Source organism: Diabrotica virgifera, chromosome 5 (genome assembly GCF_917563875.1).
Source record: "Diabrotica virgifera virgifera chromosome 5, PGI_DIABVI_V3a".
NCBI lineage: Eukaryota > Metazoa > Arthropoda > Insecta > Coleoptera > Chrysomelidae > Diabrotica > Diabrotica virgifera.
Genome location: NC_065447.1, coordinates 172,695,531 through 172,710,983, shown reverse-complemented (window position 1 = coordinate 172,710,983; position 15,453 = coordinate 172,695,531). Strand labels below are relative to the sequence as shown.

Here is a 15,453-nt window from a genome sequence, read left to right as displayed (position 1 = left end):
GTCAAAACTTTGAATAGCTCCTCTGTAAAAACTGTGATTTTGATTTGTGGCCCTTTTGTATTGAAGTAGCTATATGTTTTCTATTGGCTCCGTGCGTCTCCCCTCTACTTACAGTCACGTGACACACTGTCAGATTTTTTCGGGACGTTTTAACATTGAGTCTTATGGGATTATTTTGTTAAACTTGAATATTTTATTTTGTAGTGATAATAACCGAATACAATTGTTAGAATTCATTAGTTATTAATTTATACTGTAATTTATAGTGCAACAAAAATATTTCCTTTTTCGTTAATAAAGATTTATTGACATGAACTGCGATAGTGATGTTATGTATACCAAATCAAACTGATAATCAATATTGGAAATAGAAGAATTTATATCAGATTAAGTGCGTTTTTATTTTCTGTTTATATTAATACATAATATCACTAGCGGGACACGGCATTTTTTTTAAATGTCTCATTTAAACATACACAAAGCGTCCTGATAAAATTTCAAAAAACCGCCACCATGAGCAGGTCGGTCGATTTTGCTTTGACACTTTGTTAACGCTCAGAGCGAATAATATTGGTATATCTATGATCAATTCGATACTTTTCCAATGCCTTTATAAGTGCAGGTAGTTCGATATTATCAAACGCTTTATGGAACACTATAAACGTTAAAACTAGATGTCTATTGTACTCAATTGATTTTTCAATCAATACTTTTATGCATTGTAGGTAGGTGGTCATATTATGTACCCTAGTTGGGGCTAAATCCAACCTGTTCTCTTGGCTGATACAGCTCAAATTTTGCTTTGTGATCTATACTCTTTGAATTTTGACTTTAGTCTCAACTGCCTCTAAATTAGTAATGAAAACACGTATCAAACGTATTTATAGAAACTTTTAAACATAAACATTGAACGACAAATACCATATAATTAATATTTCAGATTACTTTGGAAACACTCTGTTAATTTTTCCACAGTATATTCTATAACAATTGTTGTAAAATTAAGAAAAAATACAAAATTTTTACTCGTAGGAGATAATACCTACATCAGGATTGTTTTAAATATTCCCATTTAATTTCTTTTTATTTTATCTGAACCAACATCTTGTAGTTTGCATAGTACGGTACATTACTTCAAGTCACCTCAAGGAAACATTCTTTAGTAATGGTACCAGAATCTCGTTACTGTCCATCTGCAAACTTGACACGTGTCGTTAATGGATCTTTATCCTCTTTCACAAGTTTTACGACTATTGGAAGTACCGGTAAAGGTTACATTAGCGAATAAATTGTTGGGTTAATGAGAATTTAGACTTGTTTTTTATTGTGTTATCTGTACATGTATTCTCAAACGGTAGCTATGTTGTTACGTGTACAGAAATAGAGAGGGCTGTATCGTCGTCCCCGTTAGCGTTAGCGAAATTATTCCGATTCGATTAGCGAAATCCACAGGGTGCCAGGCGGTGCCGTGGTCGAAAAATTGTTTAAACAATTTTTTTAAACAAATTCACAAAAACGTTTTTATTTCGAACAATTTTATTAGATAAATTGGGTCATTCTGAACAAAAAAGGTCATTTTTCTCTGAAATTGATTGTTGTCGAGTTATACGCGATTTAAAATTTGAAATATGCGAAAATGGCCATTTTCAAGGCTTAATATCTCAATTAAAAATTATTAGCGAAATTATTTCGATTAGATTTTTTTGCTCAAACTTACTCAAAAAGAGGTCCTTATAACAAATGTTCAGGGTGCCAGGCGGTGCCGTAGTCAAAAATTTGTTTAAACAATTTTTTTTAAACAAATTCACAAAAAAAAAATTTTCCCTTCGAGCAAAAAGGTTTCTTGTGATTTTTCTCTAAAATTGATTGTTGTTGAGTTATACGCGATAGGCTTATTTATTAAGCCTTAAAAATGGCTATTTTCAAATGTTTCAAATTTTAAATCGCGTATAACTCGACAACAATCAATTGAAAAGAAAAATCACAAGAAACGTTTTTTGCTCAGAAAGATACAATTTATCTAAAAAAATTGTTCGAAAGGAAAAAATAATTTTTGTGAATTTGTTTAAAAAAAAAATAGTTTAAACAAATTTTAGACCACGGCACCGCCTGGCACCATGTGGATTTGTTATTAGTACCTCTTTTTCGTTTGGTCGAGAATAAACACCGCGACAAAGATGAAATTATAATATGTATTAAAGAAAAATTGAAAAAAAACTCTCGACGATTAAAACTAAAATGTAGGAGAAAGCTCTAAAATAAAATATGTGACAGTAGAATAGAATATTTTGTAATTTTAAGATGATTTCATTCTAGAATTATTTAGTTTACAGTGCATGTTTTGGAATTTTAAATTTTAATTTCAGGTAATCAATCCATAAACTTGTAACAGCTAAATAAATAACTACTCTGGGGCAAATAGTATAACATAAAGTAGTAATTTAATTTGTAGCAATGCCACATGTGATCTGGACTAGAAATGTTTTACGGTGTTCCCGTGTGTTTTATTATTATGGATAATTATTTTGAACAGCAAAATGCTTTTTTAAATGGGATTATTCCATTCATGTGGTTTTCAATTTATATTATCATTAAAATTCACTGATCCGCCTTTTTAATGTTATCCCAAATATTATACAGTATGGTGCAAATGAAAGGAATAAATTCGTTATTTGGTAAACCGGCGACTTTGAAAAATCCCGAACAGGTTTCTTCGGACTTCGGAGTGCATGACTTTTGGTTTGTTTAAATTCATTTTCAGTCCCATTTTAGAAGATTCGGTATGTAGTTCTAAAAGCATGGTTTTCAGTTCTTGTAGGTCAGTAGCTATCAGGATTATGTCATCCACAAATCGTAGATTACTGAGGTAGCGGCCATTGATATTTATTCCCTTATATTTCCAAATTAGGTTTTTAAAAACGTCCTCCAAAACTAAGGTGAACAGTTTGGGTAATAGAGTGTCCCCTGTTTGACTCTCCTGTTTAATGGTACAGGGTTCGTACCTGCAGCTACAGCTACATACTACCTAAATTTTCATTTAGATAGTATGTAGCTGTAGCTTGTTCATAGTTTCCAGTTTTCAGTTGTTCAGTGTTTCAAGTTAATATATCTGCTGTATATTCTACAATTTTAAATTACGTATATTACGGCCATGTGTTCTAGGGTATCGAAAGCTTTTTCGTAGTCTAAAAATGCTATGAAAACTGGAAACTATTATTCGTAACAGATGATCGGAAGTTGAATAGCCTTTTCTAAAATCTGCCTGTTCATATGGTAGGTATTCATCTAATTTCCTTGTTAGTCGGGTAGTTATAACTTTGGTGAGTATTTTAAACAGGTGTGACAGTAGACTGATGGGCCTGTAGTTTTCCAACTTTCGATTATCACCTTTCTTGTGTAATAAGATTACTTTAGAGTTGTTCCAACTCTCAGGGACTTTGCCGTGGTGTAAACAACTGTCTATAAGCTTAGTTACAATTGCAATTAGTTCCTTACCTCCTTCTAATACCATATCTGTGGTAATCCTATCGTCCCCTGCAGCTTTATTTCTCTTCATGTTTTCCAATGCTGTCGTTACTTAAGGTCATAATAGACTATGTCAAAAAAGCTAGGCTGAATGGACAACCTAGGGATGAGCCACAATAGACCTCTTAGGTCGAGTGGATACGAGGTTAAGTGACTATTCATATTGAATCTAACTTTACTTGAATCAGTGAAAAGTTAAAAAAACAAAAGAAAAAAACAAGTAAAAATGAATAACCGTTTCCATCTTATTGCAATACGAAGCCAAAGCCGTCTTATATTTAGTTCGTTTAGAGAATGCAACAAGCACACTTACCGGTTTAACCCTTAACGGTTTCAAACCTCGTTAGGTTTTCCTCAGAGAATGCATATGTTGCTATCTCTAAACCAAACTGAAATAATCAGATGACTAGCCTCGTATTGCCACTAACTAAATGGTCTAGGTGTCATAGCGACATCCAAATGTAATCCAATCGGATGCTGGAGCTAGGAAACGCTGATTAGAGATATCAACAGTATGCATTTTCTGAGGAAAACCTAACGAGGTTTGAAACCGTTCGGTAAGGGTGCCTGTTGCACTCTCTAAACGAACTAAATATAAGACGGCATTAGATTCCCTCATCTTCCTAACTCCAGCATCCGATAGGCTTGCACTTTTAGAAGCCATGGATGTGCAACCAGAAAATGGTCCCAATAAAGTTGTTAATCTAATTTAATTTAATTTTTTATTTTATTGAGTTGAAAACTCTACCTTCGAAAAAAACAAGATTTTCCTTTCTATAATTATCTTGATTCAGATTCGGTGTAGGCTGGGTAGCTTATGAGAATCGCCAATTCTTCGGATAAAATAAACGCTGGATATACTCAGTTTGACATGATTTCTTTTCGGTTAATTTAAAAAATTTTATGAAACAGTTCGTGAAGTATGCTTTTCGCGAACGCGCGCGATGTTTAGAGTACGAGTGACAGAGGAGCGAGTGCTATACATCGCGTAAGTCTACCATAAACAAATAAAAAAAACTGTAACTCTTCTTCACTGGAATTCATTTCTATTCTTCAATTTTCAGAACTTTGACATTTAACAATTCTAACTTCTTTAAAACCACAAAACTGTCAAAACTGTTGTTGTAATTTATTGCTCACATGCCGTCACATGATATTTGGTTATAAGAAAGTGTGCCAAAAAAACAGTGCGAAAAAGTAAATCCCATTTAAAACGCATTGTTACTTCACGCACACTTTAAATCCTTTACGCATTGCTATCTATAAAGACAGTTTTCACAAACTAAAACTTATACATAAGATGAGATAGAGTAGATAAATAACTTTTACAAACCACAAACTACAAACTTATACATAATATGAGATAAAGTAGATAAATAACTTTTATCTACTCTATCTCAATTTTTAGTTTGTGAAAACTGTCATTATAGATAGCAGAACGTGAAAGATTAAGAGTGTCCGTGAAATAACAATGTATTTTAAATGGGATTCACTATTTCGCACTGTTTTTTGGCACACTTTCATATAATCAAATATCTTAATTTTTGCGTTGTCATGGTGATGACATGTGAGCAATAAATGACAACAAAAGTTTTGACAGTTTTGAGGTTTGAAAGAAGTTAAAATTTTTAAATGTCAAAGTTCTAAAAATTGTATAATAGAAATGAATTCCAGTGATGAAGAGTTACAGTTTTTTATTTGTTTATCTTATAGACCAATCAAGTTGGTAAAAAATAAGCCGTTTTTCGACATAATTGAAAAGACGAGGTTTGATAGTTGAAATGTGTAGTATGAGATATTATAAAAGGGCTACCATCTTGGGATTCATCAATTTTTTAGTGGAACAATTTTTAAATAAACAATCAAAACGTCAATCTTAGTTTTGTGCTCATAACTTAAAAACTTGTTTATTGAGAGATTTGACGTTCACAGGTAACTTTTTTAGAATAAAAAGATACATCGAATGAGATACGCTAAATGAAAATCGGTTAATAAACAAAAAAGTTATTGCAAAACAGACGACAAAATCATTGTTTTTTAATATTGTTAATAACAATTTTATTGTTTATTAGAATATGTTTAAATTTACCTAAACGTGAGGGCATTATGGTGTTTGAATGGTGTGCAAAAAATGGTCCCGATCTGTTTAATAGTTTTCGCAAAATTGAATTTGTTTATAAATTTTTTTGAAAAACGAGCTAATTTCTGAGGCTGGTCCAGTTAATATAGCTGAATGTATCTCAATAATCCGGAGCTCATTTCCTTCGTTAAGATGTATACTAACAGCCTATGAAAAAAAAAGTAAAAAAAAATTGCACATAAGTACACAAAATTATTTGTTAATAAATAGCAGTTTTTAAGCTTATAAACAATTACAATAATTTCGTAGAAATTAGATCAAATTAAATGGCAGTAAAAAATACGGAAAGTTGGTTAAAATACACAACTTCTAAAAAAAATTTTAGGTCGTACGACCCTTGGGGTCTGAGATAGCCCCTTTTTTTGAAAAAATCACTGTTACGTTAATTAACAACACTAAGATCTGAAATTGACCAATATTTTATAAGAAAAGTCAAAGTTTTTAACAAAGTTTTTAGCAAGAAAAAATGTTAAAAATTGTTTAAACAGTAGTGTTATAAACAAAAAGTATTTTGCGTTCAGACAAAAGTAAAAAATAGCGGGCGTAGTCGACTGACTGAATAGTGGGCGCGGTGGCGACCGGCAGCAAATCCTAAAATTACGTCATACCGACCACAAAAATCAACTTTAAAGTGAATAACAAATTTTCGTCATTCCTTATGTTTTCGAGGTCTCCGAATCCGAATATGGAGTTTATTTTTTTCTAGAATTAGTGGAACATGTTCAAAAATCAAACTTTATGCCAAAATGCGATAAATCAATTTTGATTATTTTTCAAAGTTAACTCACTGTATTTTTGGTCGCTGTATATATTTCCTTTTGAAAATTTTACTGTGCTATCTTTGAAGCATTTAGGTAACAATGAGATTTGTCCAAAATGGTTAGACACATTAAAAGAGAAGTTGTTAATTTTTAAACATGTTGTCGTCATATTTCGTTAGTTTCATGCTTACTTAATAAAGTTGAGTGACAAACTTTTAAGTTTATAATTTTAAGTAACACAGAAATAAAATATAATTCATGAAGAAATATAATTCATATAATTCCAAAAAAATTTAATTTAAAATATGCAATAGGAAAAATGTTATGTGACTTTATAGACGAGCGGCACACTAGCACACCCCAAAAAAAGCTTGTAATACTTTATATTTTTGATGGTGCTGAAAACGAAAATTAGGGTTGTTTTGAAAAATGCCCCTTTTTTGAAAAAGTCACTGTTACGTTAATTAACAACACTAAGATCTGAAATTAACCAATATTTTATAAGAAAAGTCAAAGTTTTTAACGAAGTTTTTAGCAAGAAAAAATGTTAAAAATTGTTAAAACGGTAGTGTTATAAACAAAAAGTATTTTGCGTTGCGACTAAAGTAAAAAAAAAATAATGGGCGTAGCCGAATGAGAATAAATTCGCGGACTACCATTCGCTAACGCTAGACCGTTGCAGCCCATTTTTAACATTGACAGTATACCGGATTTGAAGCTTAATATTATATTTATATATTTTGGTAGAAACTTGCATTTTATGAATATTATTATCTTGCACATTTATTTAGTAAAATTATATTTTAAATAAATAAATTTAAAAAATGACAATAAAAAGGCCACTTAAAAAAGGTTTATACATCCAATTAGCTGCTTTGTTTTGGATAATTTTGCAATGAAAATAAGATAAACATGATTATTTTAATGTGGTACCATAGATAAAAAAATAGTAAACTTGGTACAATAGAACCCGATTGGTAGGTATAGGCCATTTTTTATTCTCTATTTTGAATCCGTGTGTAGTCCAGGCTGTATCGTCGACCCCGTTAGGTAAATTATTCCGATTCTTATTTTTTGCACAAACTTACTCAAAAAAAAAGTTCCGTATAACAAATCCAAAAGGTACCAAGAGCTACCGCGGCCGGAAAATTGTTTAAACAATTTTTTCATTAGTTTTCTGTTAACTTGTAAAAGTTGGGTGACAAACTGTTTAGTTTATAATTTTAATCAACGCAGCATTAAAACATAGGTCCTGAAGAAGTTTTCTGGAAAATTTCAAGTCAAAATATGCAACAGAAAAAAAGTTACGCGACCTTATAGACGAGTGGTACTGCCCAAAAAAACGCTCATTTCTCGAGATATCAACCACACTGTGGTGAATGGCTAATTTTGGTCTTACTTTATGTTTTTGATGGTGCTGAAAACGAAAATGAGTTTTATTTTGAATTTTAGATGGGGAAACATTGTCAAAATCGAAATTTTACCCTAAAAATAAAAAAAAATGGAATCACGTTTTTCTTAAAATTAAAAGTTACACCACCTTTTTTCTACAAAACATTTTGTTCTCTGTACTCTAGATTTTAACATAAAATTAATTGAACAGCTAAATTTCAAATTTTGTCACTCAACTTTTGCGATTAAACTTTGCAATTCAAGAATCTACACCTTTTATTTCAAACAATTTATAACTTTCTTTATAGCAAGACAGAAATATTGAAGCAGGTCCCATTGTCTTCAGAATGGTGAGAAATATATACTATAAAAATTTCAGAAAAAAATATTACAATGGAACTGCGTTGTAGCAAGTTAAACGCAAAAAACGTGATTTTTATTTTTAGGGTAAAGTTGCGATTTTGATAATGTTCCCCCACGTAAAATTCAAAACAACCCTAATTTTCGTTTTCAGCACCATCAAAAATATAAAGTACCTATTACCAAAATTAGTATCAGTATCTCGAGAAATAAGCTTTTTTGGGGTGTGCCAGTGTGCCGCTCGTCTATAAAGTCACATAACATTTTTCCTATTGCATATTTTAAATTAAATTTTTTTGGAAAACTTCTTCATGAACTATATTTTATTTCTGTGTTAGTTAAAATTATAAACTAAAAAGTTTGTCACTCAACTTTTTTTGTAAGCATGAAACTAACGAAATCTGACGACAAAATGTTTAAAAATTAACAACTTCTCTTTTAATGCGTTTAAGCATTTTGGACAAATCTCATTATTATCTAAATGCTTCAAAAATAACACAGTAAAATTTTTAAAAGGAAATATTTACAGCGACCAAAAATACAGTGAGTTAAAATTGAAAAATCATCAAAATTGATTTATCGCATTTTGGCATAAAATTTGATTTTTGAACATGTTCCACTAATTCTAGAAAAAAATAAACTCCATATTTGGATTAGGAGACCTCGAAAACATAAGGAATGACGAAAATTTGTTATTCACTTTAAAGTTGATTTTTGTGGTCGGTATAACGTAATTTTAGGAGTTGCTGCCGGTCGCCAAGCGCGCCCACTATTCAGTCAGTCGACTACGCCCGATATTTTTTACTTTAGTCGGAACGCAAAATACTTTTTGTTTATAACACTACTGTTTAAACAATTTTTAACATTTTTTCTTGCTAAAAACTTTGTTAAAAACTTTGACTTTTCTTATAAAATATTGGTTAATTTCAGATCTTAGTGTTGTTAATTAACGTAACAGTGATTTTTTCAAAAAAAAGGGGCTATCTCAGACCCCAAGGGTCGTACGACCTAAATTTTTTTTTTACAAGTTGTGTATTTTAACCAGCTTTCCGTATTTTTTATTGCCATTTAATTTGATCTAATTTCTACGAAATTATTGTAATTGTTTATAAGCTTAAAAACTGCTATTTATTAACAAATAATTTTGTGTACGTATATGTAGTTTTTTTTACTTTTTTTTTTTCATACCCTGTTAGTATACATCTTAACGAAGGAAATGAGCCCCGGATTATTGAGATACATTCAGCCATATTAACTGGACCAGCCTCAGAAATTAGCTCGTTTTTCAAAAAATTTTATAAACAAATTCAATTTTGCGAAAACTATTTAACAGATCTAGACCATTTTTTGCACACCATTCAAACACCATAATGCCCTCAATTTTAGTTATATTAAAACATATTCTAATAAACAATAAAATTGTTATTAACAATATTCAAAAACAGTGATTTTGTCTTCCGTTTTACAATAACTTTTTTGTTTATTAACCGATTTTCATTTAGCATATCTCATTCGATGTATCTTTTTTTTCTGAAAAAGTTATCTGTGGACGTCAAATTTCTAAATAAACAAGTTTTTAAGTTATGAGCAAAAAACTAAGTTTGACGTTTTGATTGTTTATTTAAAAAATGTTCCACTAAAAAATTGATGAATCCCAAGATGGTAGTCTTTTTGTAATATCTCATACTACACATTTCAACTATCAAACCTCGTCTTTTCCGTTATGTCTAGAAAAAACCTAACTTGATTGGCCTATTAGTAAAATATTGTTTTAAACTGTGCGTGAAGTACTTTTTGCGAACTTACGCGATGTATAGCACTCGCTCCGCTGTCGCTCGTTCTCTAAACATCGCGTGCGTTCGCAAAAAGCATACTTCACGAACTGTTTCATTAATAACTATTTCGGTTAGTTAAAGAAAAAAACGTTTTTTTATTTTACATTGCAGGACCTTAATCTTCGATGTTTATTTATCTAATGTGGCGTCGAAATCTACCCACTGGCAGATCTACCCACTGGAAATTTTAAGAAGATATCAAAACAACATAAAACTTTAATTTGTTTATACCTGTTTTAGCTCTCTGGGGATTATTTGTGGGTATTTTGAGTGGGAACTACTCTTTGATTAATTACTTGCTATGTTTCTAATTCCATTTTAATTGGATTAAAGAATTTTAATATAATTCCATCTAATAATCGGATTTGCGTAAGAGTATCAGTATCAGCTTAACTTTTGAAAACGTATTCAGGGTATTAGTAAGAAAGTCAGTTCTCCAGTTAATAGGAGAATACAAGATAACTATTCATTTATAAAATAGGGCCTAATAGTCCAGAAAACCACTGCGCATCCGCTAGGAAAAATATTCCGATTCGAATTTTTTACAGTCTTACTCAAAAAGGACCCCTTTTAACAAATTTGCATGTTACCAGGACCAAAAGTGGGTCAAAAATTTTTTAAACGTTTTTTTTTTTGTTTTTCTCCTAAGATTATTTTTTTTGCATGGAACAATTTTTAGGTTTTTTGGATCATTCCAAACAGAAAAGGTCTTTAGTGACATTTCTCTAAAGTTGATAGTTTTTGACATATAAGCGATTAAAAATTGAAAAATTTCGAAATCGGCCATTTTTAACCCTCAAAAACTATGTAAAAAACTAAAAATTTAAATGTTGCCAAGGTAGCTGGATATTCTTTAAACATCGATTGATGAAATCCCGAAGAGTTTTTTGCAATACAATATTCAAAACTGCTTTGTTTTTTAATTGCCAATCAAGCGTGCGCGACAATATTTTCCACCGACATGCGACAGTATGGTGCAAATGAAAGGAATAAATTCGTTATTTCGTAAACCGGCGACTTTAAGGAAAAATCCCGAAATAGGTCGATTTTTATTTTTAAGTTGTGATGTTGTGGCATATATGGTATACTAGTGACGACATCCATCTGGGTGTGATGACATAATCTATGATTTTTTTAAAGGAGAATAGGGGTGGTGCGCTTGCTCATTTGAAAAGTTCTTCAATTCTCTATTCAGTAATATAAACATTTATATAATTGTTTATACAGGGTGTCCTACTTCTTTTTATTGTCATTTTAATTGTTATTTTTATTTGTTTTTCGAATTATCCGAATATCTCTTTTCTTGTAAGAGCTGCACCATGTTTTGGAAATAAAAACACTGATGAACTCAGTTGGATTGATAAGATTAGCATGCAACCCAGATCTCAATCGTATTGAGCATTTATGGGAGGAATTAAAAAGAAACTATTCGCCGTAAAATAAATGGTACAGTTATGGCCCTGGTAGAGGAATATCGGGCTATTCCCCAGGCAAGGATAACACATCTTTATTCAATGACAAACAGATTGCGAGCAGTCGTTGCTGCAACAGGTGGACATACCAGATATTGAATTGTTATGTCTTGTTGTTAATTTTGTTTTGTTTTGTTAATTTTAGTGCGTTTGATATTTTCAATTAAAAAATCCTTCAAAGCAGTGTTTTTATTTACAGCTCTTACAAGAAAAGAGATATTCGGATAATTCAAAAAACAAAACCTTAGTGATACCTCCAGGATCATACAAAAGGAGTATGAACAAAATCAGCACTCCAATTTTTCCACAGAATTTTTTAATTTTAGGAGAAAATACAACGCTTCCATTCACCCTTATATAATGCCATCTAATCAAAACATTTTTGTTACTGGAATAATAATAAATGACATCAATACATGTACCTACAAACTGGTGCAAGAATCCTGAAAATCGCAGTACAAATAAGAAAGTTACAGATTGTCAAACTTAATCGAACATTTTGGGTGGCGGAATTTTGTGTCGGTGAGTGTATATAATATAAAAAATTATTTACTTTTTCTTAAGATGCTTCGAGACAATATAAAATACCGTTAAGGAACAATTCTCTCCCTCTCTGTCGCTCTCTATATCCCTCTCTATCTCTCTCCTATGGTGCTACAGCCCAAGTTGGGTACTGTCCTCCCCCTCGCGTCACCTAGTATTTCTCTCCCTGGCTGCTTTGCTCCTGTAATCCACCCTCAATATCTCTTGAGTGTCGGTTCCCACTTCGTCTATCTACCTCTTTCTTAAGCAGGCCGCGCACTGAATCGGCATAGAGCAATCGGCAGATTTTGCTATACATGCAAATAATTAGCCGAGCCGATCGCTCTATGCCGATTCAGTGCGCGGCCTGCTTTAGTCTTTCTACTGAGACACGTCCCACCATAGTTCCCTAAGCGGTGTACTAGGTATTCTATCATTATCCATTCTTATAAGGTGTATTCTACAATTACTTATGATACAATCTACGTAAACACCTTATTACTTACACGAAGTAACGATATGCCGTTATAGTTTTTATGCCTGAGTTTGTCTCCTCTCTTGTGTATTAGAGAAATAATTGCTTTATTCCAGTCTTTTGGAACTTTTTCTGTATTCCATACGTCTGGTATTAGTTTATAAAATCTATCTATTAGTGTGTGTCCTCTGATTTTGAGAATTTCAGCCGGTATGTGGTCAATACCTGGGGCAATATTATTATTTATACGCCAGGGAAATAAGGCAAAAATATACAATGTTCGGGACACTTGAGCAGCCAGGTTGCAAATGGGTTTTTTGGGTACTCTATACTTAATAACTAATACATTATAAATACAAAAATGCCCGTCACAGCTCGGACGAGAATTTTAGTTATTAACAAATAAGGATCAAAAATGGCAGTTTTTTCGTTTAAATCGTTACAGGTAAAAATAGGGTAATTAGGGCAGTTTTTGAATTTTGGTCCGATCATCTGTTGCTTCGGAAATTGAGAAAAACTAAAATTTCGAAAATAAAAAGTTGCTATAACTTTTTCGAAAATGACCTTTAAGGCTTTCATATTGCACGAAAAGTTGAGTTAAACAGTCCACATAATGCACAAAAAATTTTAAGACGACTCGTCAATTAGTTTAAATTTTATTCAATTTGTTTTTCCCAAAGAGGTTTCGAAATGTTATTGTTCAAAAAATATTAATAATATAGCAATTCTGTGAAAACCACATCAAAGAAGAATAGTTATATTTAGAAATTGTTGAAAAAAATCATTAATAAGTCATTTTCATCACTCCAAAGGCATTTTATTAAACTAGAGTCATTTTTGGCTTATAAACAATTTGAATAGCTTTGTTAATATTGAATGTAGAGTAAATCTACTTTGGGATTTCAAAATATGGTATTTTACACGAATTTTCAAAAAAAATCTTTTCGCCTACGTTAATCAAGGGCAAAGTTGACCACTTGTTTTATTTAATTGACGGCTACTTTGTTTATAACAAATAAGCAACCTAACTAGCGCCATTTTGATGTTGAAGGTATACAGTTTATTTGCAAAAGTTTAAGTTAACTTTGAACTTCAACAGAGTGGTTAATAAAGCTTTAAAAATGACGTCCTAACGAAATCAATTAGTAGTCGGTGGAGGGGAATTAATAAAATCCGTACACTTAAAGAATGACACTGATTCTTCAAACATATGCTGCGATTAATATCTCCGGAGCTTGTTGATGGATTTTAATTAAATTTTTTTAATTTGTATGTACTTGTAGTCTTATAGAGTTATGTACACATATCCATACCTAATATTACAAAATGTTAGGAGGAACCACCCTTATCACCCAAGAATATGAAAAATAGATTACGACCGAGTCTAAGACCTACAATTTTTAGAACTTTGACATTTAAAAATTCTAACTACTTTCAAACCACAAAACTGTTAAAACTTTTTTTGTCATTCATTGCTCATATTGACATCACCATGACAACGCAAAAGTAAGGATTGTCACCATGACAACGCGAAAGTTAAAAACAGTGCGAAAAAGTAAGTTCCATTTAAAATACATTGTTACTTCACGCACACTTTAAATCCTTCACGCACTGCTATCTATAATGACAGTTTTCACAAACTAAAAACTTATACATAATATGACATAGAGTAGATAAAATAACATTGGAAAACTCTTTGAGAAAAACAAATTGAATAAATTGAAACTAATTGACGAATCGTCCTAAAATTTTGTGTGATATGAATTATATGGACTGTTGGCCTCAACTTTTCATGTAATATGGCATAGACAAGACGAAAACGGCGGGTTCGTTGGGAAAAATATTCCCATGAGATTTGTTTGCATAATTACATTCGTGAGACATCCAAGAATAAATAATGTTAAAGAAATCAAACACGTGAAAAATGGGCCAAATTTTTTTTAACAATTTTTTTAATCAAATTGCAAAAATCAATATTTTTGGTCGGGACAATTAAAAATAACAGCTTAGTAATAAAATAATGACAAAAATTTCTTCGGGACCTTGTAGGGGGCATTAAACTTTGATTTAGTCACTTTCTGACTTTCATAATAATACCTTTTAACCGAGTTATTAAGCCTTGAAAATCGCCATTTTTCGTTTTTTTCAATTTTAAATTGCTTATAACTCGAAAACGATCAACTGTAGAGAAAAACTATAAGAGACCTTTTTTATCCAGAATGGTCCAAAAAACTTAAAAAAAATGTCCGGGCCAAAATATTGATTTTTGCAATTTGATTAAAAAAATTATTAAAAAAATTGGGCCCACTTTTCACGTGGGCGACTTCTTGAACCTTATTCTGGGATGTTTTACGAATGTAATTATGTAAAAAAATCTCATGGGAATATTTTCCCCAAAGAATCCGCCGTTTTCGCCTTGTCTAATAGCAATTTTTTTATTTTCAAAATTTTAGTTTTATTTTGCAATTTTCTAAGGAACAAATGATCGGACCAAAATTAAAAAACTGCCATTTTAAACCTTTGCTCATCTACTAAAAGAAGGTTAGTATAAATAAGATATGTAATTGCCCTATTTTTGCTTGTAGCGATTTAAACGAAAAAAAATGCCATTTTTGACCCTCTTTTGGTAATATCTAAAATTCTCGTCCGAACTGTGACGGGCATTTTTGTATTTATAATGTATTAGGTATATAGTACCCTAAAAACCAATTTGCATCCTGGCTGCTCAAGTGTCCCGACAAAAACCTTATTTCTCTGGACTATTAGTGTTTTAAAGTTATCCATTATTTCCTGTCTGGTGGGTGGGTATCTTAATTCATTACTCTGGTTCTAATCTTCTGTTCTCGCGAAATCCGCTACTGCATGGGCTGTATTTGTTTGGACTTGCTGTCTTAGCAGACACTCGAAATAGTTTTTCCATCCTGTTTTTATTGCTGCATCGTCACTAATACTTTGTCTTTTTCTATTTCTA

The 15,453-nt window shown here is 31.5% G+C and overlaps 1 protein-coding gene across 1 annotated transcript in view; it reads right to left on the bottom strand.

Moving 5' to 3' along the window:
• The window catches only part of LOC126885528 (uncharacterized), a 204,997-nt gene that overhangs the window by 147,840 nt on the left and 41,704 nt on the right, over positions 1 to 15,453 (bottom strand). The window lies entirely within an intron of this gene.